The sequence below is a fragment of the Dermacentor andersoni genome, chromosome 3, assembly GCF_023375885.2.
Source record: "Dermacentor andersoni chromosome 3, qqDerAnde1_hic_scaffold, whole genome shotgun sequence".
NCBI lineage: Eukaryota > Metazoa > Arthropoda > Arachnida > Ixodida > Ixodidae > Dermacentor > Dermacentor andersoni.
Genome location: NC_092816.1, coordinates 146452430 through 146457045, shown reverse-complemented (window position 1 = coordinate 146457045; position 4616 = coordinate 146452430). Strand labels below are relative to the sequence as shown.

At 43.1% G+C, this 4616-nt stretch overlaps 1 long non-coding RNA gene across 1 annotated transcript; it reads left to right on the top strand.

Moving 5' to 3' along the window:
* The first annotated feature begins 535 nt into the window (after positions 1-535).
* Positions 536-4311, top strand: LOC140216447 (uncharacterized). The gene is made up of 3 exons (XR_011893120.1): positions 536-982; positions 1050-3767; positions 4143-4311. It is a non-coding gene; the product is annotated as an uncharacterized lncRNA (long non-coding RNA).
* The last annotated feature ends 305 nt before the right edge of the window (positions 4312-4616 follow it).

Here is a 4616-nt window from a genome sequence, read left to right as displayed (position 1 = left end):
GTGCTAGCTCGCTCCTCCGCGCATTCATCGTCGGCACAACGCGTTGACTGATGGTGACAAACATCACTCTCTTCTGACATAAGTGCACCATCTCTCGCCGAGCAGCAATCTGCTGGCTCTGCGTTTGGAGTCTGGTGAGGGGCTAGGACCGTGCTGGAGCCGGAGCTTTGTTCGTGGAACCACGAAAGGTTCACCAGGCTCCAAATACTGCTTCCGCTTCTTCAAGCGAGGGTGAGCGGAGCACTCAACTTCTGGATCACCGCCAGCCATCGATATATAGCTTTGAAACGAAGATAATCCAGCGAGGGCGGCGAGACGCATGGGGTGTAAGAGAAAACTTGCAGGAACACGTGGGGCACGGTGCTTGCGAAGGAAACATCAGTGCACCACAGACCACAACCTACAAGAGCCAGTCAGTTCACATTAAAAGTGCAACGGTGCACAGTGTGGTGACGCTGCATGTCTGAATTTTTTTTCCCAACAACTTCCTTGGTTAACGTGGCTCAGCCAAGTTGTAAACTAAAAAAAAATTCCTATAATATTGAACATCTGAAAGACATTTACGCTGAGCAATAGAAATTGTTCTATAAATATACAGTGGGAGAAAATGTGAATGTGCAAACGCGGCCGACCACCATGCGGCGCATGGTCGGCCGCTATCGCGCTATCCACGCTCGGCCGAACGAATACAAGCCCAGCCGGCAGCCCTGTTAAGCTGAGTCGCCGTCAGTTCAGTCGCTTTGTGTACTGACGCGTTCACTACACGTACAGGCTGGTATCTTGATACTTCACTAAGCATCAATTATGTTTGCTCTTGTGCGCTTCCGCGACGATGACATGAAGGTCGTCGTCAATGTCGATCAAATTAAGAATTTTACAGCGAAAAGCGTCTTCGATTTCGACAAAACAAAATGGCAGCAAGTATACTGGAAAGACGAGCAACAAGAAGGATACTTCAAGGCCCAAGTGCTCCGATTGTTTGGTGAGTTAAGTGTATCTGATTTGCTCATATTTCGTGTTTTTGTGATTTCACTTTTTTTGCCCATTAGAAACAAGGGAGGAAGCCGAAAGGCCGGGAAAACGTGTCCCTCACCCTCCGCGTCCTGTGCCCGACGACAGCGAGGCCAGCGACGCCTCGGTTTCAAGCGCCGATTCTTTAGCCGAGGTTGGAAATTTGTACACATACAATATTAAGTTTGTTTTTGTGCTTGTCAGCATGCATAAACAACAGAAATATAGACTTGTCAAGGACACGCCTTGCACGTGAGCGTTGTTTCAAGTCTCGCTAACCCTTTCTTTTTGTATGTCAAAAACGCGTTTATCACCTTATAATAACACTCTAGTTAATACGATTTATATGTTGTAGTGCGTGCCAAACACCTTCTCTATCTTATTGTTAAAAGTATCGTTATAAGAGCCTCATGATGGTCAACTAATAAGTCTATATGTTTAATTCATTACTGATTGCGATATCCCTCGCATTTTTTAATGGTATCGCGCGAGCATCGACCGCACGGCGTGTCAGTGGCCTTCTAGTGGTGAGGGGCACCCCTGAAGCGAACACAGCCCAATACATTCGAACGACAATTCGTCTCGCACGACCGCACACAAAGTTGGCAATCCCACCTATCTCGCCGCTACTAGGCCGCTGACACCCTGTACGGTCAACGGTCGCGTGATATCATTAAAAAATTACAACGGTGTACATAATGTATATCTCATTGCCTCATACTGCCCTAGCTTAATTTATCTTAGGCCATCTTTACGTTGACACTTAGTGGCATGCGTACGGTATGATAGTCACATCACCATCTCGGAAAAGAACATATCAGTGATTGTAATTCATTGATGAGAGTTTTCTGAAAGAAACCACAGTTTCTTTTTCCATGTAGCAGCTTTAGGACATCTTGACGTATCAAATAATTTGCCTCTACTGGGAAAATGACTACATTTTCATAACAGCCTGCTATGCATATGCTCATGCTGTAATTTTTCTGTTTCACAAATTCTCTCTTCAAGTTTTTTCCCTGTAAAAGTGAGTAAATATTACCTGGTCACATTTCTCTATTGCTGTTTTAAATGTAGGTAATGAAAAAGGCTGCGAAGCGGTTGAAGTCAAAGAAGAGAGAAGCCGAGGCAGCGTTTCAGCAGGAGCAAATGGAGGCACTGTTTGCCACAACTGGCCATAGTGAAACAGACTGGAAAGCTGAGGCCAAGCGGGTGGAGCAGGAAAATAGCCTGCTGAAAGCGACAAATGAGCGGCTCCAAACTGAAAATGAAAACCTCAACAAACGAGTGGAAATGCTTGAAAAAGCATTGTGTAGCAAGATTTTTAAGACAGGTTTGCATTTTATAGCAGTTTTTATTCCATTTGCAACGGTAAACTTTTATTGCTAGCTACTAAGATGCACATATTTGGCTGTTGTTTGTCATCTCTTTCAGTTATACTGAACACATGTGGTGTGTGAATATCGAAAGTTGTTTAGCAAAAACAGTTATTTTCCATTGAGTACCACCATGTGTTTCTTTGCACAGAAAACCGCATGCTGTCTCGGGAGCATCAACCCGGCTCCTGCACAACAGTGGTTGCGAAATGCTCCGCACAAAAGAAAACACCACAGGTGCAGGTTTCCCCTGAGGGAGCAGAGCATGTTTCACCTGCTGCACCCACAATTGAACAGTCATCACCCACCAGGCCACAGTCTGCAGCAGAGGCCGAAGCAAGCTGGGAGGGTGCTGATAGTGAGATGGTGGAAGGTACAAAGCTGTATTCACCGATTGGGAACAAGGTTTGTGCTAATTAAACTTCACTTAAATGTCATTTGTTTCAAAGTACAGGTGATGAATGACCAGTTGTCCTGCTCTTACTCTGTTTTGGTGCTTTAGTACTGAAATATTGAGGCGATTTCTTACTCTGACATGCTCGATCTTCCTTGTCATTTATATAACTTGTACTTGATTCTGCTGCCCTTGGTTTTGGTGAGTATTGTGTGTTGTTTACTGTGTAGCTCCATACAATAAAATAAGGACATGATGGAAGCAGAAGAAAAAAAAATGAAGGGTGATAGGATAGAGCACTTCTAGCCTAGCAAAGCATTTTGCTGGAATCAAATAGTAATTACAGAAATCAACAGAGATCAAAGAATGTGCTTATTGTACAAGGTCAGAAGTTGGTGCCAATATTTAACTGCATGTAACTGTTGTTTCTTCGCAAAACATTTTTTGGGGCGAGTTATTCATAACTGAGCGCTAGACCTGTGTACTCATCTCATGCTTTTTTTTTTTTCGCTTTACTTTTTTTCTTTCTTTGTTGTTTCGTTTGCCTGCACACACTAGCCAAGGCCAACGTCCTTTCCCTTGATAACTGTAAAACGCTGCATGCAAATGTCTACAAGTAGCTGCCTTTTATGTTGATCGGTAATTGCATTACAGCATAGTCTAGCGACTGCAATGGCATAAACCATTATTGAAAAATAGTATTGCATTGCTTAATTTTCTGTTGAAGTAGTAAATGTTGGTATGTGACAGTATTGCTGCGATTGTTTTATCATTTCAGGTGTTCCTGGGTAGCGGCATCTGGCTGCAGAAGTCAATCTATGAACATTTGATGCAGCGCCCAAAAGATGGCATTTTTGTTCGTGAGGCCAGCGTGCAAATATTTTCGACTGCAGGCCTCATGAACAGAAGTGTCACTGGCGCTGCATCAAATAGGACAAAAACGGAGGCCAAGCCACCCTTGGATGCAATAAAATATGATGTTCTGAAAGGTATGCTCTAACCCACTTAAGATGCTATAACTGGTGCATACATGCAATCTTTTGCTGTAGTTAATCTATAGGATAGACAGTTGGGCGAGTTGGTACGGTAACATGGTCTTGGCTTGTAGCGCGAAGTGAAGACGGACACAGAAAGGAGCAAACAGTCTACTCCTTTCTGTGTCCGTGTTCACTTCGCGCTACAAGCCAAGACCATGTAGTTAATCTGTTGCAACATCGTGCAGATTTGCAGTGAATTAAAGGTCTAGATAATTTCTCACTGTGCTCCCAACTTTCTATACTAATACTTTGCAATTGAAATTAAGGTTTGATAGATTAAAAGAAAGTGCTTCAATTTCTCATTTCTTGGCCCTATTTTATTTTCAGCATTTTTCAGGCACTACCTTGAGTGCCGATGCAGCAACGTGCAAGAAATTGCAACAAGACAAAGTTGCCTTGGAAAAATAGTCGCCTGCAAGATCGCAGATATCATGAAAGGCCAGAAGAAACGTGTAATTTTGATATGGAGAATATATTGTACATATATATGCCTCAATCATCCACTCTGCTTATTATACTAGGGGGTGTTGCCACATTGCAGACCCTCTGCATGAAGACTGACACCAAGGACACACTTATACAAGACTAATTCTAATAGGCAAATAAGTGACGAATAAGTGTCAATGATCCAATAGGCAAGTACAAAGCCAATACATTACCAATAGCCCAATATAGTTCCAATAGCCCAATATAGTTCCAATAGCCCAATATAGTTCCACTAGCCCAATATAGTTCCAATAGGCCAATATAGTTCCAATAGGCAAATACAGAACCAATAGGCAAATACAAAACCAATAGACC